This window comes from Hydra viridissima, unplaced genomic scaffold (assembly GCF_058129835.1).
Source record: "Hydra viridissima isolate aposymbiotic clone 2 unplaced genomic scaffold, HvirCarnegie_v1 scaffold_14, whole genome shotgun sequence".
NCBI classification, from domain to species: domain Eukaryota; kingdom Metazoa; phylum Cnidaria; class Hydrozoa; order Anthoathecata; family Hydridae; genus Hydra; species Hydra viridissima.
In genome coordinates this window covers 1889946-1913494 of record NW_028324313.1, presented here as the reverse complement: position 1 = coordinate 1913494, position 23549 = coordinate 1889946, and the positions used below count along the sequence as shown (strand labels likewise).

The 23549-nt window shown below is 28.9% G+C and overlaps 2 long non-coding RNA genes and 1 pseudogene across 3 annotated transcripts; 2 read left to right on the top strand and 1 right to left on the bottom strand.

Annotated features, from left to right (window-relative positions):
- Positions 1 to 1257: 1257 nt before the first annotated feature.
- On the bottom strand, positions 1258 to 14585 carry LOC149878755 (uncharacterized). The gene is made up of 4 exons (XR_016446859.1): positions 14490 to 14585; positions 5649 to 5724; positions 5427 to 5453; positions 1258 to 1747 (listed from the first exon to the last, which is right to left on the bottom strand). It is a non-coding gene; the product is annotated as an uncharacterized LOC149878755 (long non-coding RNA).
- LOC149878756 (uncharacterized) lies at positions 6167 to 8656 on the top strand (annotated as a pseudogene). The gene is made up of 3 exons (XR_016446858.1): positions 6167 to 7187; positions 7391 to 7644; positions 7733 to 8656. The product of XR_016446858.1 is annotated as an uncharacterized LOC149878756 (transcript).
- Positions 14586 to 14809: 224 nt separating the features above from the next.
- LOC149878754 (uncharacterized) lies at positions 14810 to 16249 on the top strand. The gene is made up of 3 exons (XR_016446982.1): positions 14810 to 14951; positions 15043 to 15069; positions 15728 to 16249. It is a non-coding gene; the product is annotated as an uncharacterized LOC149878754 (long non-coding RNA).
- Positions 16250 to 23549: the final 7300 nt, after the last annotated feature.

The window sequence follows — 23549 nt, the reverse complement described above, 5'->3', positions numbered from 1 at the left end:
GGTGGAAAAAAAAGATTGAAAATGCAGGAATACAAAAATGTAATAAATCCTCATTTCCTTTACTTAAAAGAAGATCAAGAAAATTTTCTTGAACACATTGTTCCTCCACCTGAGCTTCACATTATGATGGGAGTTGTGGATGATAATTGATTTATGCCCCTGTTAGATATTTCGGAGAGGGATGTTACCTTAACTGCAGCAATCAATGTTTTACCAATAATGAATTGCTTGCGTAAGTTTTCATTAGTGAAATCAGCTGTGTTTGGTTTGGAAATGGGTACAGATGTTTCTGTTAAAATTGAAGATTTCAAAAGTTCATTTTCTAGTCTTCAACTATATACAAAAGATGTATTTAACTATGACTTGACAGTTTCATGGAAAATACATTTTTTAGTGTGTCACATTCTCACATTTGTAGATTGCAATAATATTAGCTTAGTTAGCTATGCAGAACAATGTGGTGAACTAGTTTATCACAAATTTAAAAAAACTTGGATGAACTATAAAAGAAACATAGGACAAAAAAGTTATGGAGAAAAGTTAAAATCTGCAGCGGTAAATTTTAATTTAAACAAGAATTAACTTAAACATCATTTGTGATACAAATGTATGTATATTATGGTTTTTTTGTAAATGAAATAAAGAAGTATTAATGGGTTATTTTGACTTCCACAATGGCTGACTTTATTAAAACTTTGGAAGAAAAAAAGCCAAAAATTATGCGTTTTAATTTTGGAAGTATACATATTTAACACTTCATATTTTTCTGACAACATACATTGTGTTTACTAATGCATATGATTGATTAAATGTAAAAAAATCAGGAGTGGGGAGAGTTTCAACCTGGGGGTCAATTTGGTGAACAGTGATATCTGATCTGTTCATTAACTCATGTCAAAAACGGAAATATCCGTCAGTCACACATGGTGCAACAGTTCCAAAATGCGGAAATATCCGTCAGACACATATAAGCCTACAGTTCCAATAAACGGATATATCCGTCAGATACACGAAGAGCTACACCCTTGAAAGGCGGATATATCCGTCTGACACAGTTAAGGGGTTAAGACATAATTTACAATATCAAACAACAACTAAAGTTTGAACAAATCTTTCAAATTCAATTTACTTATCAGATTAGCTTGGACATTATCTTAAATCATTTATGAGCTTGATGAGATGTTTTATTCACAAATGATTTAAAGCTTTTGATGCTGTTAAATCATTCATCAGAGTAGCGGACCTTCAACTTCCTAATATTTGTACAATATTTAATTCATTTTTAATTCATTTATAAATATATTTGATGAAAGCAATTTTGCTGTTAATGTTAAGCCGCACTTTTTTTCACTGCTCAATCCATGGATAAAAGCATTCGGAGTCCGTATCTGTGACGTTATTATCTATATATATCCACAAGTGTTTAAACTTATTGCTTGGTGTCCAGCCTTTGAACTTCATTGGGAATTTAAAGATAACCCAAGAAACGTTTGTCGATCACTCTTTGGTTATGTCCTTTTCATCGGAGGTTAAACGAACTTTCTCAACACACAAATACTTCAACTTCATTTTTTTAGCAAAAAATTTGTTGAAGAAATACTTTTTTAAAATTATTTTCATGTTCCGCTTTCATTCGGTATAAGAAGCAACCACTCTCGCTGTTTCATCGCTCTCTTCATTTTATCGGAGATGGTAGTTTGTGTTTCGTGGAAGCATTCCATGAAAAACTCTTGATCCTCGTTTTTATCTGAAAATTTTCAAATTTAGGAAAAAAAAAATTTATCCATTTCTATTCTGGTTTTAATAAAACTTTTAATTTATGCATAGCAATAAGTTTTAATTATAGGTAAGTTGTAACATAATAATAAAAGTAAGTTTTGTCAATTATTTAATAGCAATAATATTTTTTTGTTTAATTAACAAGTAAAACAAATATATTTACAAAAAAACAAAAAAGTAAAAACTCATTTAAAGAATGAAAAAAAAAAGAAGACGATTCTATGTCAAGTTTTAGCATTTGTATTGTTTAAATGAATTTAAACAATACAAATGCTAAAAATTTTCTACTAATCAAAAATTTAAAAACTATGAACAACCTTGGTATTTAAGCATTGCCCAAAATCAAAAAAATTTGAACAGATTTATGATATGTATGGAATTGGTGAAAAGTCACCTCTTTGTTTCATACTTTCTGAAGGAAATTCAAAAGGTAGTTTAATTTAAAACGAGAGACTAATTTTAGTACTATTTTTCTTATTAAAGAATATAACATATTATGATAGAAGAAAACTGAACGCAAACTCATTAACAACACAAAAAAGACAAAAATGTTTGTTTGTATCTAATTAAGCTTAAGCAAAAAGAACTAAAGATTTACTTTTTTAAATAAAAAATCAAAATTAACAAAACACAGTTCAAAAGCCCTACAGAAATATTAACCAATTTCTAAATTTTATAAAATAAATAGAATCTAAATTTTCAACTTGATAAAATTTTAACTTTATTTTACTATTTGGTATCGTTAAATTTTTTAATCAATTTAAGGATTATGTGACAAAAGACATGGAAACTTAGAAAATTACTTCGAAACTACTACGACGCTCGAAATGAAATTTTTTTCCCTCGGAACAGATGGCATTGCCTTTTAAAAAGAATTAGAATAAGTCTTTCGTACTGTTTTTACTATGGAAATTATAAATCTTTATGGCAACCTGTAAAAAAGATTTTTTGTTATCAACTTCAGGTAATTTAAATCATTATCTTTATTCTTTTGAGCAATGCCACTTTTTCATGCAAAAATGTTTTTTAGCAAGTAGCAAATATGAGACTCAGTCTATCTACTATGTATTTAAAGTTTTATAAAGTAATACACTTTTTTTGGCAATCTAAAATAATACTTCAATTTTAGGACTTGTTGAATTTTAGGACTTGAATTATTGTATCTTTAAATACTTTACATGTAATATAATTTCAGTATATTAAAGTAATTACTTTAACTCCTTTATCAATCTTTTATCAGATTTTATGGTTGTTCTTTACTAAATTTAGTAAGCTGATTCCAAATTTGATTTTTTTTTTGTCCATCAAATCAATTTTTTATTCTGCAGCATCGTCGTGTTAAATGGATAATAAAAAAAAATTGAAATATACAAATTGACTTCATATGAAAAAAAGAAGCATATGAATGCATATAATCTTTTCGCCCCATAAAATCTGATCCATCATTTAACTTGTAAAAATCATTAATAGAGACCATGGGGACATCTTCTGATGATAAATCAAATTTTTATTGATGATGTACATATTGGACCATGTATTTCATGTCTCAAACTACTGGACTACGTCGGACCGCAAAAGTATTTCATTTTATAATTGGAACTTTAACTAAAAAAAGTACTTGAACTACAATGAAAATTAAATTATTTGACATCAGTTACGTGCAAAACAGTGATGCAATAGCTCATTTGAAAAGTCATACTTTATTTTATTAAAAAATGCAATAAAAAGAGTGGTTATAAAGTTATTAACTATTTTATGCTTATTCGAAACACAAAAATATTATTAAGTTTGAAAAAATTTTTTGAAAAAAAAAAAATTTGAAAAAAAACTTTTTTATCTATAGCTTAAAACGCAAGGGGCATAATAATTATACAAAAATATATGCATTTCTTAAAAGCTGGTTGTTTCAGCTATAAAATGGTATATAATAATGTTATTTTTGAGAATGCTAATTTTTTACATTTGTCAACCACCCGGCCCACTGTGTAATGTTTAAACTCACAAAAAAAGTCTTTCTAATTTTTTGTAATGCTCCAAGCATGCACTTTCTTACTTTTCGTCACTTAAGCTTAAATATTTTTGAAGTTGTTCACATCTAACTCTAAACTTTGGTTTTCGAATCATGATAAGGAAAATTGTTTTGCCCACCTTTTTTCAAGATTCAATTTATCTTTAAAAGGTTTAAAAAAATATATTTTCTTAGAGTCTCTTTCATGTTGTGCAAACTCTAAGCTCGACATTTTTAATCTCTCTTGAACTTACGGTTCACTTCAATTATACTTGTAAGTTTTATACAGAGCAAAAGTGTCAAAATTGACGCGATAAGAACATAAAAAACTTTTTAACCTGAAGGTGAATCTAAAATCAAATAAGGCTTCACCGTTACTAAAGTAATTTTTGAACATCACCTCCTAAGCTTGAAAACAATCAGGGATATCCCAGAGACGGTAGCCAAGTGAAAAGGGGTACCATATATTTCTTCTTTCAAAAACTGAATGGTTTATTTGCTTTGTAGGCTGGCACAAAGTCTTGCTAATATGCCCAAGGGAATCAAAATGTCCTTGACCAAGGAAATGTATGTGTGAATGTTTATCATTACACTTATTGACAAAAAAAAAGGTGTTTTAAGCATAGTGCTATCTCTTTAAGATGATCCTGATTTTGATAAGTATTGGTTATTTAAATTTACACTGTCATTGTATCTACTCTGTTAAAGCTGAAAAGTGTAATGTTTCATCAGAGTAGACAAATGAGAAGTCAATGTTATTGATGAAGCATATAAGCATGTAAGCCTATCGTTCCCAAATCATTCTCACAAATTAATTGCATATCACTATTTACCTAAGTCTTCGGTCTCAGTATCTTAAAAATCAGCCTTTGAATTGTGTGCCATGATGTTATGGTCTCTCTGGCAATTCCAAAACAGACTTGTTAGACAACTAACACGGTTTAAAATCAATAAAAGTTGTTATTTTTCTCCTAAAATCATTTTGTGGTATTTGGTTAAACAAATGCGCTTGCTTCTCTTTCTTCTCTTTTACATAATCTGTTGTTATTTTTTTGGATTTTAACTATAACAAAAGACTTCGAAGACAAAACGTCTTAATTTTTACTTAAAAAATTTAGAATTAAACTTCGTTAAATTTATATTATTTATATTCTGTCAAGCATATAAACCCGTTCTATATGATATTTTCCCAAAAAGATTTTTCGGTAAAACATCTTTCTAATCTTTCCTTTTAACTATTAATGTAAACAAGTAGCCAATAGTCATTTCAAATGCCTGATTTGATTCTCGTCTCATTTGTCTCTACATAAAAATGTTACAAAGCCATCTTTAACAGCATATTTAATTGAAATTATTAAAACCCTAAATAACTTAAATTAAGTTGGAATGATTTTTCTCTATATTCTTTTATTTGAAACAATTAATCTACAGTTAATCTACAGAAGAAACGCACAAAAATAGAATCAAGAATTCCTATATCTAACCTTATATCAAATCTTATACCTAACTCACGATAGTTTTAATGATACTTTGGATTCAGAAGTAATTCTAACTTTTATAAAAATCTTGTTTGACCAAGAAGTTAAGTTTTTTTAGCATGTAATTAGCGGGTAATAAAATAAAAGTAAAATTTGCTCACCGAAAAGCGCCATCTTTGGAAGAGATTCTAAATATATCATTTCAAAAAGTAAACATAAAAAATTTAGTTTAATCTAAATATGATATATATGTAACACAAACTAAATAAATATTATAAAAATAGTAATAGTTTGTAGTAGTAAGATAACAAAAAAAATGAAGATATTAAAAAAACACACATACAAAAAAAAACAGTATAAAGTGAGGAAACCAAAATATTAACCTTTTGTGTTCCTTTATCTTTGATTTTGCTTTAAAAAAGTCTATCGTTCGGTTAAGCTTCCTACCATCAATTTTCACTACGCAAAAAGATCATCTTTTAAAATTTAAATCTTGCAAAGATTTTTAGCCAATCTCTTGACAATAAGTTTGTATACGAAAATATACACACTTGTAAACAAAGTAGTTTGTATACGATGAATAGCTGATGAAATCACATTCTCAACTTCACATCTTAGATCTCTTTCATTGGATTTTGTGAGCGACATTATTTTATCTTATATAACTCTACAATTAGATAAAAATATTGGTTTTCTCTATAGATTCTACCACAATGTCTTCTAATAGTACTGTAAAACTTTGCAGATTGCCCATAACCATTATAAAGTTTAAACTTGAATGCCTCATTATGATCAGCGGGAACAATCTTTTTATTTTGCTGGTTTAGCATTTGTTCGATGGCATCATTCCAAAGCTTTTTAAATTCCCATTCGCATTCTTCCTTGTTAAACTCCACATTAGGGTACAGTGAGATTTATATGTTTTTGAAAAAAATAAAATTCAAGCTTAAGAAAAGGTGTATTCCTATGTAAAATTAAATTTCAAGGTAGGTCTGTTATGGACCACTTTTTGATCAGAAAACGTCTTGATACCCAAATTTTCATATCTACAGATTATTAAAATGAAAAAAACAAAATCCGTTTTTATGTAATAAACTCTCCTAATAAGCGCAGCGCCGAATTAATTTTAAAAGATATTTTTACTTGGCTCTCCGCTGTATAAAAGCTTTATACAAGATCGAAGTTTGTTACTATTTTATTCATTATTAGCTATTTAATCGAGATATTTATAAATGTCGAAAGTTAAGACTAGATCATCCACCACTGCAATTTCAGATTTTATTGGACCTGGAAAAGATTTTATTCCTAGCGAGCTGCCTACAAACAGAGCAGTTATTCAAAAAGGGATTTTACTAAAAGAACAAAAAAGCATGACATGCAATCTACACCATAATAAATATTCTAACAAAGATCTTGCTAGCGATCTGATTCCATTTGTTCTTGCTCAATGGAGAAAAGCAAATGTTAAGTTTCAACAGCCAGTTATTATTGGTGAGAAATCACTTTATTATAGAATTAAAACCCTTTGGAAGAAAGTAGAAAACGTTGCATGGGGAAGAACTAAGGCAAAAGTAAAAGAAGAACTTATATTGAAGTTAGATAAGCTAATGGACCTCATAACATGTCCTCATAAGATTCTTCTGTGTGAACATGATATGTCTGGGTGTTCTTCCCCCAAAAATTGTAAAAGTAAAGCACATATAAATTGCACCTGTATTTTTTCTAAAAAAATTCCAACTATGGAGCTCAGGTGGTTATACAGTCAAAGAAATAAGACAGGTGAAAAGTCTGACATGCAAATGGGACATGCTGATAAGATTGAGACAATGAAACTTAGAAAAAAATATAAGAGAAAAATCAGTGACGAAAAAGCTTATGAGAAAAGAATGAAAAAACTACAAGATGATCAAGCATCCTTTGAGGTAAATATAATTTCATAAAAGGAAATATTTTCTTTGTTTATATAGCAAATTATACACACACACACACACACACACACACACACACACACACACACACACACACACACACACACACACACACACACACACACACACACACACACACACACACATACACACACATATATAAAACAAAAATAATATTTGTAAAAGTTTGGTTTTAGGTCACAGAAAAACAAGATATAGAATTATATGAAAAATATCAAAAAAATATTTCTCCTGATATTTCTCTCAATGACAACTATAATCCAGTTAATGGTAACTTTACTTTAAAACAAGACAATGAAATTAAATTGTTGGTTGAAAGGCTTCTAAAGGATAAATTAGGTGTCTATGCTTTCCTTGTAACACGATTTTTAGAAAAGAAGTCAAGAAAAAACACTATGTCAATAAAAAACACAGCAATGGCTAGTATAAGGTAATCATATAGATTATTATTTTGTTGAGCAGCAAAAGTTCGGATGCTGAATTAATAAAAATAAATATAAACTAGTTTTATTTCATAGGTTTGGGATTTCACCTGCCGCAACTGCAGCAATTGCTACAAGTTATCTGCAAGATTTAATTAAAGCAGGATTTCTCACCCCTGAATACTCTTACCTTGCTTGTGATCCTTCTAAGTTGACGAGAGCAAGAAAAAAAATCATTGTAACAGCAAAGAATAATGACAATTTTAATCTTCCAAAAGCAGATAATATTGGCATTTACTTTGATGGAAGAAAAGATTCAACAAGAGCGATGATAAATGATTCAAATGGACAACTACATCCTATTATTATCAAAGAGCAACACATTACTGTGACTATAGAACCTGGTGGTCGATATCTTGGTCATTTTACTCCAAATGCACATACTCATTCAGATAAGCCAGCTAAAAAGATTGCTGAAGGTGTTTATAATTTGCTGCAACAATATAATCTTACTGAATCATGTTTAGTACTTGGAGCTGATAGTACTTCAATTAACACTGGCTGGAAAGGTGGTGCTATAACACATCTTGAAAAGATGTTAGGTCACAAATGCCACTGGGCCATATGCATGCTTCATTCAAATGAGTTATTTTTGCGTCACCTAATAGAAGGAATTGATGGACTAACATCATGTAGTACTGGCTTTGTAGGTCCTGTGGGAAAATGTCTTGCTGATGTTAATAAAATGGAGTACAATCCTCAATTTAAAGCTCTTCCAGAGGGAGAGAGCTTTGTTGACATTCCAGAAACAATACTAAAAAATATGTCAACAGATCAAAAACAAACCTACAAGTTATGTAAAGCAGTTAAGATCGGTGTATTGCCACCTAATCTTAGAGAAATTCAATGTGGCCCCTTAAGTCATGCCAGATGGCTCACTACTGGCATGAGAATAGTCTTTATGTGGACAAGGAAACATGACTTAACTGATCAGAATTTGAAAATTCTTGAGTTACTTGTATTATTTTGTTTACAATTTTACTTTAAACTTTTTTTTGACATTAAAGTTAAAGACAGACTTGAAGATGCTTCCAATCACATTCTGTCTCAATTGAGAATTCTTAGAAATCAACCTGTTATAGTAAGAGAAATTGTGACTCCCTACATCCAGTTAGGCGCTTGGTATGCGAACCATGAAAGTTTATTAATCTCTTTATTATCTAGTAATAATGCAGAAGACCGCAACTTTGCAGTTGACCGAATTTTGGAACAAAGGGGTAATAAAATCCTTGGAGACATGCGAATCAGACCAAGAAAAATACCTAAACTGAACTTTGAAGCAATTACTCTTCAAGAGCTAGTCAAATGGGAAAATGGTGTAGTACAAGAACCTGTTTTTACTTGTTCGCTCACTAAAGATAAGTTGGTATTGCTAAGATTGACACCTCTAATAACTCCTTCTGTTAAAATTCATACTCAAAGTACCGAGCGTGCTGTAAAACAAGTGACAGTAGCATCCATGTCAGTAGTTGGACCAGATGCAAGAGATGGATATATAAGAGCTAGAGCTCAACATAGAGAGTTGCTACCTGTTTTTAAAACAAAGAAAGAAATTTTAATAAATTTTCAATGTCAATAGATTTGAAAGATATGTTGTTTTATTTATTGTTTTTTTAATAGTGTTATAGTTATCAAAATATTATTTGAGTAAGATGGGATAGACCTCCTGTTTTTTGGGGAAACCGCATCACTGGCACCACCTTTGTTTCTAATGAAACAAAAAAAACAACTGTTATAAGCAAATTTGTTAATCATTGAAACCTCATTGAAAATTGAAGACCCTCTCCCCTGAAATGTCCAGAATCTGCATTGCTGGTAGGATTCATGCAAGATAATGACTTTGAAACAAGTATCAAAAAAACTTGCAATTGGTCTAGAAACATTATTTGCATTTAATATTTCATCGCAATGAAAAAGAAGGACATGTAAAACATAATAATGGACAAATGTGACAAATAAGATTTTACTAAATTTTGCAATTTCTAAAAGTGAAAATTTGGGTATCAAAACTTTTTCCGATCAAAGATTTTTTTAAGGAAACCCTATTTAAAATTTGATTTTACATAAGAATACACCTTTTCTTAAGCTTTTAGAAGAAAAAAAAATTCTCGCTGTACCCTACTCCACATTACTGATATTTAAGCCCCCCCCCCCCTCTCTTCTTCAAAAGATCTTACACCACATCTTTTGTTTAAAGTTGCAAATAACACTTTCTTTTTTTAATTTCTTTTTCAAACTATAAATAATCTGTTGAACAGTTTTTCAATCAGCAACATTTTTCAATCAGCAATACGCTATCTTTCACAAAGTTGCGAACAAAGTGTTCTACTGCATTAACATATCGCTATTTCCATTTTTGAAGAACAATCTGGTTTACTACTTCGTTTAACGATTTAGTACTAAAATCGTTTTTTTTTACGATAAAAATTCTCGGTTAGTTTTTACTTTGAAGTTAGACTCAAAGTGAGTGTTAGTTTCATTGAAAATAGATTAAAGCTTTTTGTCTGAGCTTCATTCTGGTCTCGATCACTCTAATAATAGTTTTGATGCTAGTTTCGCTTGCTTCGCGAGCTTTTTTTTCTTGTTTGAGAGCATTTTAGTTAAAATACATCCTATCATCAATACATCAGTTCTAAGCAAGTTTTGCTATTAGATTCACTTGGCATTGATATTGAACCAGGTCCATGAGATGTGGTAAATAAAAAATATCATACAATGAAATGTCAACAATATTTTGAAAGTGTCGCTATCTCTTCTGCATTATTCTTGCTTGTACAACAACAACCTCATCCATAAGTTCCATGGAGCTATTGCAACCAAATATATTTTTTTGTTTCGCAGGAGGATCGCACTTTTGAAGAAGAAACACGATATAGAAATGCTGTTGCTTAATAAATTTCTTCAAGTTAGTGTAATCATGTTCCTGGATATAACTCTAACAGTTTTTACATAAATTATACTTTGCATTATTCGTTTTGCTTTTTTTACTCATAGATATAATCTGCGGATTATCTTACTCAAAGCTTTTCTTGAGAACTGTTATTGTGAGTTAAAGAACTACAGCAGATCATGGTGCTTTTCATAATTTAAAAAATCAAAAACTTTTAAATGAATAAATATTTTACTAAGCGCAAATAACTATTTGTTTTTTCTTTTCTTAGTTTTTGAGAACCTAAATTTTAAATTCTGTCACTTAAATTTTTTGCCACCCGTTACCAACCTTGACATTAATAGTTGAATAGTTAAAACAAACATTAAACTCTTAGAAAAGTCTAAACATGGTTTTTATATTGTTAGAAATCTATATTTAATCTTTTGTTTCTAATTTGAGATGACGAATATCTTCTTTAATAGTGATTATGTGATTAAAAATTATAATCAACTGTGAGTTTCGATTAACAATACAAAAGTTAACAACACAGCAGTGAGTCGCGATTTAATACGTAATTCATTCCACCTCTGTAATTAAAATCCATTTTGTTTTTCAAAAACTGAGGAATTAATACTTCCGTGACACCCGCTTGTTTTTGAATTTAAAAGTGGAGAATTCTAAGCTTAATTCTAATTTTAAGGCGGTAAAACAAAAATAATATTTTTTCTATTTTCTTTTTTCAGACTTGTTTATTTATAAAACTTTAAATAATTTTCAATAATGTTCTTAAAAACTACGATTGGTTCATACATTGATTGTGCATACATTTTTTGCAGCCGTTATTTAAAATAGAAAAGATGACAAGATTACAGATTGCAGCCAATATTTAAAATAGAAAAGATGACTGGATTATATTAGCTAATAACCTGTAGGAGATGTTAATGTTATTGTTTTTAGCTATTAGATTTCGAAATATGAAAATATGAGTTATGGTTAAGCATAAAATATGTAACATTTATGAGGCAAGGTATGTACAACCAGCTTGTTTTCTTTCATATGTTATGGAATATGTTATACACCTTGTATAGTTAGTATTTTGAAATAAACTTTCTACAAACACTAAATTTCAGTAATGTCATAATGCAACTGTTAGATAGTATAATTGGTATTTCTAATTTTTCTTTTATAAGATGTGTTCTTATTGTTCTTCTAACACAAGTTTGCTCAGCTTTAGATTTTAGTTGTTTAAATGTGATTTAAGAAAATAAGTATTTTAGTAGAAATATATTAATAGAAACCAATGACATTTGGTGCATGTAACGGGCGGCAAAAAAGTTAAGAGAAAGAATGGAGTTTGTCGACGAAAATTTTATTCATACATACATTCATACATACATAGATACATACATAGATACATACATACATACATACATACATACATACATACATACATACATACATACATACATACATACATATATACATACATACATACATACATACATACATACATACATACATACATACATACATACATACATACATACATACATACATACATACATACATACATACATACATACATACATACATACATACATACATACATACATACATACATACATACATACATACATACATACATACATACATACATACATACATACATACATACATACATACATACATACATACATACATACATACATACATACATACTAGTGTCCGGACTCTCGATTCGATAAAAACTAGTTCGGAACGGAATGGAATAAAAATTTTATTCCGAATTACGGTAAAAATCTGTTTCGAGAAAAAAAATCTTTCTCGAAAGTCGGAAATTTATCGAATTTTTCGAGAATGTTTGTAATGTTTCGGCAATCATACTTTGTCAAAAAATTGTAAGTTTAACATTTTTTGTCGAATTTTTTTTACTTTAATCCACAACATTTTTGAAGTAATTAGCTTATAGGATATAAAAAGTCTAAGGCATAAATTAACAGTTCTAATTGTTAGTTTTTAATTCCACAGTTTTTTACAGAAATAAAAGAAATGTTTTATGATAAAACAAACTTTATTTATTGTAATAATTAATCAGTGGATTTTTTAAATTCAACTTTTTTATCACTTTTTTAATCTTTTATATCACTTAGAGGAACTCCGCATTTGAGCTTTGACCCTCTCTGGCTTTTGACTGAGTTTGGAACAAATCCTTTGGTCTAATGGACACTCTTCTTTTTTTCTGTTATGAACCTTGTTCTGATGTTTTATTTCTCTTTAGAAGTTTAGAACACCAAATCCTTTATATTCAACAAACTTAGAAATATTTTAATTTTAATAAAGTTAAATCAAAATTAAAAATTACTAGAAATTACTAGAAATTACTATCAATATCAATATATATAATTTTTTTTGATAAAAGATCTTACGATCGAGGTCATTTACAAATAGTTAAAAACTAATCTTAAGTAAATACCATGAAATAGCATTGATAATACAAATAACAATGATAATAATAATGATGATAATTTATAAGAATAGTAAATCAATATCAACTTTAAAACAACAATTGAATATATTGCACAGACAAGAAAGTTACAAACAGTTATGTACTGACAAAACGTAACAGCCTTCCATGTAACTTAAACAATTACTGCAAAAAAAAAGTAACAATGTTTTAATAAATATAATAATCTTGATATCAGTAATCATATAAATAAAAGTAGTATAAATATTTCATTAAAAAATAACAATAAATAAACAAACAAAAAATTTTCAATAATACTCACAAACAAAAACGTGTCATCCACTTACACACAAACATTTAGTCACGAAAAATATAGAGTTTTCTCAATAAATGACAATAATAAAATAAAAAAGTAAATAATAAAATTAAAAAAATATTCTTTTTCCTTTCTTCATAAACGGAGCAATTTTTATATATTTTTAAAATTCTTTTTAATTACTTTCCATTTTCGAATGTTTATTTTCGAATTTTTTTCGAAAATACTCGAACAGAAATTTATAAATATTTTATTCATTCCGACGTTACGAAAAAACTCGGAAAAGAGAAATAATAATTTATCATTTCTGAATTTTTCAGTTTTTATCGAAAATTTCTCGAAATTTCTCGTAAACCGGAATTTTATTAGACTAAGTCCGGACACTAATACATACATACATACATACATACATACATACATACATACATACATACATACATACATACATACATACATACATACATACATACATACATACATACATACATACATACATACATACATACATACATACATACATACATACATACACACATATACATTCATATACATACATATACATACATATACATACATATACATACATATACATACATATACATACATATACATACATATACATACATATACATACATTTACATACATATACATACATATACATGCATATACATACATATACATACATATACATACATATACATACATATACATACATATACATACATATACATACATATACATACATATACATACATATACATACATATACATACATATACATACATATACATACATATACATACATATACATACATATACATACATATACATACATATACATACATATACATACATATACATACATATACATACATATACATACATATACATACATATACTTAAATATACATACATATACATACATATACATACATAAATACACACGTAAACATACTACTATACACGCGCATATACATTTTAGCTGTATTTTATCTTTTAATAATAGTTAAAACAGAGCTAAAATGTCTAATACAAATACAATAATGGTGTCATCATAAAAATAAATTAAAAACTCAACCAATGTCAAAAATTATATCTGAATGTGTAACTAATGGATAAATGTAAAATATTTGTACTTACCAGCGTAACGGTTATATTAAGAGGTGTAGGAGGGTTTGAGTTTAAAAGTTTAATTAAAGGGTAAAAAAAGCGTTTGAAAGAAAAGAAATGATAAAAAGCTTCTAACTTAACTAACTCTATTGAATAGTTTTAATTATTGAATGAATCTATTTGAATATTTTTAATAGTTAGTCGCATGGACTAAGTGAATGTATATTGACTTAGAATATATATTCACTTAGAATATATATTCACTTGCACCATGCAACTAATCATGCGACTAATGCGACCATGCGACTAATTATTAAAATACATTTATAAAACTTACGGGAAACTTTTACGATTCAAAAACACGCGGTACACAGTCGGTTAATGGTTGGCAAGAAATGCCAACAGTTAGCCAACTATAGCCAATACCGGCCCGTCAGTTGGACCAATTAAAGCGTGTTTACTGGGTAGTTCCTTCTACATCTGCTATAAGTGGTATGTGTACAAATTTTTACCTTTCAATATGTTTATGCATATCTTGGCAATTACAGTATTTATTTTTAATTAAAACTTTGATAACATTTAGTTACATCATCATTGGCTACTACGACTAGTAAGTTTAAAAACTATTATTTGCAAACATGTACACACCTTTCCTATAAATTGCAAATTTTTATAAAAACTTTTTTTATCTTTAGTTACATATGCACAAACTTCTGCTGGTAAATTTATGATTTAGAAATGTTTCTGAATGATTATTCAATTTATGTTTCTATATATATACACTATTTAATGCATTAGTATTGTGTTATCCCTCAAAGTGCAGTAGAATGAAATGACCAATCTCATTAACATTTTTTAAGCTATCATTGATTAATATGTTGTTCATATTATTTATTCAGCCTATCACTTTCACAATTAATTTTTTTATGTTAAATTTTACGTAATGCTTTTAAGTACTAATCCACTACAACTAGTAAGTTTAAAAACTATTACTTGCAGATATGGTACAGCAAGTTGTATAGCTTGCAAAAAGAGTACTGCAAGTTTTTTAGCTTGCAAATATGGTAAGCAAGTTGTGTAGCTTGCAAAACATTTTTGATAGACGGCTCTGGCTTACCTTCACGTGGTGTCTATTGTTAAAAATGATTTATTTAGTTTCATTATTGGAATTTTAAATTATATCATTTACTAAAAACCAAGACATAAATTTATTATATTTTGTATTTTAAAAGTTTTTTAAATTTATTTTATCTTTGGCTTATTTTTAGGGTAGATACTCCAACTTGCATCTTGTAATGTGGTAAGTTTTGTAAAGTTATGTCTCTCTTTTTAAATAAACACAATTTAAAAATATTTTCAAGCTTAAATAAGAATTGGAGGGGGGACGTTGGGCGTGGCACATGCCCCTTCCCTAACTAACATATCAAAATAATCTTGAACACTTATTTCTATTTTTCCATAAACTCTATTTAAAACCTTTATTCATATATTTAAAAATTTTTTTTTAGGTTGGATAAGAATGAGTGGGGGGGGGGGGGGCGGGCGTTAAGCGTGGCACATGCCCCACCCCTAATGTCAACTTATACACCACTTGTATATGATGTAAAGTAAGAAAATATAATTTAAACTTTTTAACACAAAATATATTGTTTTTTAGGTTTAAATATGTTTAAGAATGTAACATTTCATTACGAGGGTGTTAAAACATAACAAAGACGTCCACCCTTTAATCTAAAAAAGACCACTAATATTTGGAAATGGAATGGAAGCAAATTAGATTAACTTTTTGTGTATGAAGATAACATATTTTATCAGAAAAACACTCTTTCGTGTAAAAAACTTGTATTTTTTAAGGCTACTATGGTGTTCCGGTTCCCCCTCTGGCCCTCTATGTACCCCTTCTATCGATAGAGTTATGTGAACTTGTAGCCTACTCTTACATCTATCTTTTGATACCAAGGTTTAGGCTTTTGGATAAGATTTAACAAAGTTATAACAATTTCAGTGAAAAAAAAAATTTTTTTGGAACCAATTTCTTCAATAAATCCATATATTGAAAATTTGCTACTAAAAATGTCATAACTTTTTTTAAAATTGTTCGTTTTTAATAATTTTTTCACCTTTAAAATACTGTATTGAAGGGCTTTCTAATAATATATATTTTAGTATATGCTCAGTTTTAAAAAATCAGTCCACGTACCTAGATATATGAAATTAAAAAATTTCATAGACACTCTAATTGAAAATGATGAAATTGACGAAGACAAAAATGAAATAGCGTTTGCGGAACTTATACAATTTCTGGATGAAAGATCCATAGCTTTAATTATAAGAGACGCTAAAGATAAAGGTAGGGAAGCCTTTTGAATTCTAAAAGACCATTATGTTAGTACGAGTAAACCTTGTATAACCTTGTATACTACCTTACACAATCAATTAACAAGTTTAAAAAAGATCAAAACGAGTCTGTAACAGATTATGTTAATAGAGCTGAGAAATCAGCCACTTCTTTAAATACAGCTGGCGAAAATATAAGTGATTCATTACTTATTGTTATGGTACTTAAAGGAATACCTGATGATTATAGAGCTTTTGTAGCTATAATTACCCAATCTGAAACTTGTAATAATTTCCAAAAATTTAAACAGGCTTTACGAAGTTTTGAAGAAACAGAAAGCATAAGAACAACTCATAATGAACATTCAGATACCAAAATAATGAAATTCAAAACTAGTGGGGAGATATAAAGAAAGTTTTTATACTTGTGGAACTATTGGTCATAAGTCTTCTGAATGTCAAACAAAAACTAAACCAAAGTTATGGTGTAATAATTGTAGATCAAATACCCACAAAGATAGTTCTTGCAGGAAACAAATAAAGGATAAAGCTAAAGCTGTTAGTAATATGCAAAAACACACGTATGCATTTAAAATAAATGAAGAGCAATATAAGGAAACGCAAAACAAAACATTTCTGGTAGACCGTGGAGCAACCACCCATATTGTAAACACTGATGAACATTTCACTTATATTGATGAACACATTAAACCTGATGAACATTTTATAGAGTTAGTGGATGGCACCAAGACAAACAATATAGCTAAAATGAGAGGGACAAGTTAAAACCCTTTTACGTACAAACAATGATGAACTAGTAACTGTTACTCTTGAAAACACTTTATACATACCATCTTACCCACAGTGCATTTTTTCTGTTTAAGCGGCTACAGCTAAAGGTGCCAGTGTTAACTTTCATAAATATAGTGCTGAACTTATATCTAAAGAGGGAACTGTGTTTCCTATCCAACAATATGGTCGTTTGTATTATTTGTATAAAAATTCAATAAATGAATTTTTATACAAATAATATAAACGATCATATGAACTGAAAGTTTAGAAATGTGGCACAAAATAATGGGACATTGTAATAACAATGATATTATAAAATTAGAAGGTGTAGCTCAAGGAATGAAAATTAATAATATTGCTAAATTCGATTGTGAAACTTGTTTTCTATCTAAAAATGTTAACACTTGCAACAGAAACCTGACACAAGGGCAATTTACCCATTCCAACTTGTACATACTGATTTAGCTGGACCTATAGAACCTGTAGCTATAGGTGAATTAAAGTATGTTATAAGTTTTGTTGATGATTGCTCAAGTTGTTTGTTTACATGTTTTTTACAACAAAAAGGTGATGCTGCGAAAGCTGCTGAAAAATTTCTTGCAGATATTGCTCCATATGAAAAGGTTAAAACACTTAGTTTTTATTATGATATTTCCCCATCTGGTAATGTACAATGTATTCGCAGTGATAATAGAGCTGAATATTTATCAAAAGAATTTAAAAACATACCTCTAAAACATACCATCAAACATGAATTTACATCACCTTATTCCCCACACCAAAATGGAACCGCAGAAAGTAATTGGTGTTCACTATTTAAGATGGCAAGAGCCATGATTATTGAATCAAAGCTTTCAAAACATTTATGGACTTATGCACTTAGCACTGCAACATATATAAGAAACCGATGCTACGTGCAACGAATTAAAAGCACACCATATGGATTACTAACTGGTTTAACGCCAAACATTTCAAGATTACACTTATTTGGATCAGTATGTTACCCATATGTACATAATACCAAAATGTTACAACCACGAGGTATTAATGGGTATTTTGTTGGTTATGATAAAAGACAGCCCATCATACCTAGTTTATTATCCAGAATCGAATTCAGTTTTAAAACACAGACTTGTAAAATTTACAGTAAAATTTGAACCTGTTAACCAAATAGATATCTATAATACAAATGATTTTATAAATGTTGAATCAAAAACTACAGAATCTACACCTAAGCCCTCCACTCTTAATAATAATAAACAAAATATACCCCAAGAAATTCCTTCATCACATTACCCTCAAAGACAAAGACAAACCCCAAAATATCTGGAAGATTATATAGTTGATAATGATGGTAACGATGAGATTAACTATATAGATTATTGTTACTTGATGAGTATACCAACGTCATACAATAATGCTATCAACACTGATGAGTCTGATAAATGGAAAAGTGCAATGGATGAAGAAATCCAATCATTAACAAATAATGACACCTTTATTGTTACTGAACTCCCAGCAAATAAAAAAGTAGTTGGTGGGAGATGGATCTATACAATTAAAAGGAACAATGATAAAATCATATATAAAGCCAGGTATGTTGCAAACGGCTACAAGCAAATTCAAGGGATTGATTATTTAGAAACTTTTTCACCTACAGCTAGGATGGAATCAGTCCGAATTTTAATGCAAATCTCTATTCAATATGACCTCATTTTACATCAAATGGATGTCAAAAGTGCTTACCTACATGCACCTATAGAACATGAAATTTACGTAAACCAACCTCCTGGTTATGAAAAAACCCACAATAATAAACAATTAGTATGGAAATTAAATAAATTACTTTATGGTTTAAAACAAAGTGGTAGAAATTGGCAGAATGTTTTAAGTGAATTTCTCAAGGAAATACAATTTGTTCAGTCAATTGATGATGCTTGCGTTTTTGTTAAAAGAAGCAACAATGAAATAGCAATGATCTTAGTATGGGTCGATGATGTAATAATAGCTGCCTATTCAAATGAACTATTAATTAAAGTTAAGAAGAAGTTAAGTAAACAATTTAAAATGAAAGATATAGGATTCAAATGAACTAGTCATTATATCACTATGAATCAATCAGATTACTTGCAGAGTGTTCTACAAAATTTCGGTTTTGACAATTGCAAACCAAGATCAACCCCATGTGAGCAAGATCCCAATTCTTACCATAATAAAGGATTATTAAACCGAATGATTCAGAGATAAAGCTATATCGACAAATAGTTGGAAGTCTACTTTACGCAATGACATGTACGAGACCAGATTTAAGCTATGCTGTTACAAGATTTTCTCAACATCTATCAAAACCAAATAATGATGATTGGATTATGATTAAAGATGTATTTCGGTATATTAAACATACTTTAAACCATTGTCTAACTTTTAGAAGGACTGATGAGTTAAAACTTTATGCTTTTTGTGATGCAGATTGGGCTTCATCTTCGGAAGATTGACACAGTATATCAGGTTATTGTTTTTCTCTGTGTAAAGATGGACCAGTCATAAGCTGGAAATCAAAGAAACAATCAAGTGTTGTACTGTCCACCTGTGAAGCAGAATATATGTCAATATCAGCAGCTTGCCAAGAAATTAGTTACTTAACAATCTGTTAGGAGAACTATTAGAAATAAATTTTGAACTAGTAACCCTTAAAAACGATAAGCAAGGAGCCATTGCATTGGTAAAAAATCCTATTAAGCATATGAAATCTAAACATATAGACATACGTTATCATTTTATACGTGAATTTTATCAACAAGGACGTATACTAGAGTATATACAATCGAATGAAAATTACGCTGACATTTTTGTAAAAGTTTAAAGAATTTTTATTTGGACTTTAAAATAATATGTTGTCAAGTTGGGGTGTTGAGTTTTTATGACACCATCTTATATGAAATTATATCGGCACCGTATTTTATGTGCCGTATATTGTTAATGTTATATTCAGCTTTTTTCACGAGGCTATGTTTTATGTATACTTTAATAACATCTGTAAACACTAATATCGACTTTTATTTCCTCCATCATGAGTGAATACAAAACTTTAATATTTTTTACTGCATTTTGCAGGTGGAGGTGGAAATGCAAACAGTTTTACTATATTGTAAAAAAATTGCAACTACATTAGATATAAAAAATTATTATAACTAATTGTTTTACTTAAAAACACATAAATGTACAATATTATTATAGTTATTTTTTGTTATTGCCATAATTACCACCAAGGCTTTGGAGCTGAAGTCTAAATTTTACTGCCTCATCTTGGTTCCTCATAAAAACATCAGCTACGGATAGCTCTGGTTTCCAAACCCTGATTATCATCATTGCTTTGTTTTTTCTTATTACAAATTGCTCGTTGTCACCAAAATCTAATTTGTCACTCTTCCAGCTTTTTGCATTAACATCAACTTCTTCATTATCTGAAAAATAAAATTAGCTATACTATAATTGTACTAAAACTAAACAGGTGACTTTATTAAGAAAGAAATATATAGTGCTGAGAAAATAATGATTATAAAAACAAAAAAAATTAACTTCAGTTCAATGTTATGAAGTTTTTATTCTGACAATTTAGTAAAACAATTATGAAAGTATTGCTACACCTATAAGGTGTAGCTAAGATGACCTTAGCTTTAAAAATAGCTAAGCTAAGGTGACCTTAGCTTTAAAGACCTTTAAAAAAAATCTTTTTTGGAAACTATAGAACTAATTTTTTACTTTTGTTTCATACTTTTGATCTTATAATGTTATGTTATAATATTCCTATGTTATAAAACGAAATTCAAAATAATAAACAAAATACATAACAATCAAAAAGAAAATTTAAAAGTATAAAAATTAAACCTTAGGTTTGTTCTTTTCTAGGTTCTTATAGGAAGATATTTCATTTAAAAATATTTTCTTTTTATTGAAGTCAGAAATAAGGAAACCAAAGAAATTGACAATTATTCAAATGACCTTAGAGAAAGCATGCAAAAAGTTTATAAATGTCATTAGAATATATACTTATCAGATTTTTTTGTAATTATGTTGCGTTAAAAAAGTTACTTGATAAAATATTGTTTAATTAAAATGTGCTGTCTAAAAAGCCCACGTTATCAACACATTTATTTAAAAGAAATTTTTTTTTTACAGCAAAAAAAATTTTTATTTTAAATTTACTCAAAATTGGTTGTTGTTGTTTTTTGCTGTTGTTTATTTTTCATCTTCCTTTTTTTTTCTTTTTCTTCCTACCGATTAATGTTCTTAACATATTGTGTTAAAAAAGATAAGCTAAATTTTCATGTATTCTCAATAAATTTGATCATGTAATAAAATACACGCTTATTTAAAAATGTGATTATCGCAAAATAGCAAATGAAAAACTATGTTTTTTTTACCGCCATCAAACTATGAACTAAGTTTTATTAAAAAAGCAATCTATCAACATATTGGGGTGGAGTCCTGAAGCTTAGAGGGGCAATTTTCACCTAAACTGGTTATGTGATATTTAGCGTAAATAGCATTACACATCTTATGAACCGTACTTCATTAGGTTATTCCTTCATGGACTTTAAAATTTTCAAGAATTAAAAATTTAAAATACTCATTATCACATGTTATGTTTCTAGACAGATTCAAAGAAAAGTTCGATTTCAGTAAAGCTTTTATTTTTGAATCAAGAATACCAATGCAATACAAATAATATCACAAACTTAATATTTATAGTAAAATAGAAAGTTCCTAGAAAGATACAGAACATTCTGGAACGTTATTATATATCTGGAGGGTTCTATGGAAGATTCTCGAATGTTCTGTTGTATCTAGAAAGTTCTAGAATGGACCATAACATCACAAATCTCTCACATTATACCGTTTTGATTTGTAAGAAAAGAAACCTTTTTATGAAAAATCTTTACATTTCGAAAACGTGTTTTCAATTTACTCGTTCTCTTTGGGCCTTAATTATTTCTGCAACAGATATGGTAGTAACGAGTACTCCGGAAAACAAAAGAAATTCTTATAAATAATATATAGAAATAATTCAATATATGCTTATCAGGTCTGAACTATTGCAATAGTTTAGGCCTGATAAGCATTTATTGAATTATTCATGTTTCAGAATCTATTTATTAGTTTACAACTTTCTTTCAAAAAGAAAATAGAACTTGTAACGTAATCCTGCGTAAGCTGCTCGTAGATTTTCCATCTCAACTGTTAGTCTGTCGATGAAAACGTAGACAAATGGATACGGAAGTTCTAAATAGAACTCAACTTTAAAGTTGTATCAAAATGATCCTTAACCCTAGCTTCGTGATCAAATCTTTTCCACAAAGTTTTTGCGCTTTGTCCATTCCTTGCAATCAGATTTTGTATGACCTTTTACCATACTTTTGAACGCTTTGATTTGATTGCGTGTTTCGTGAAAGTGTATTGTTAGACTGTCATACAGTTTTATCAAACTGCACTATGACTAGATGCTGCTATGTCTCATTGTTCATACCCATTTGTTTAAGCAATTTTCTCTATTTCACGCATATTAGAGCAGTCGCTATATGTTCTAATATTTTAAGGAACAAATTCGCTTTAAGGGCAGCGGCTGGTTGTTAGCGATCACTTTTAGTAATATCAGACAATCCAAGACCTCCACATAATTTGAATAAAATTCTTTTGTAACATAACTACGCGCTGACCATCAAGATTTAGACAAAAAGCGTTTGCTTACTTACTCCCTTTAAAATTCTTAGTTACTTCAAGTAAACATGCATATAGTGCCAAGAATCTACAAAAACTTCACTCCGACCATGTTAAATAAGTGTAGAAGCATATTTTTATCACATTTGAAAACTGTTATTTGTCAAGAGTTTTGTTTGTGGCTCATTTGCAGTTTTAGTACTTTGGATACAATTAAAATTCTTAATCAAAATAATTAAATCA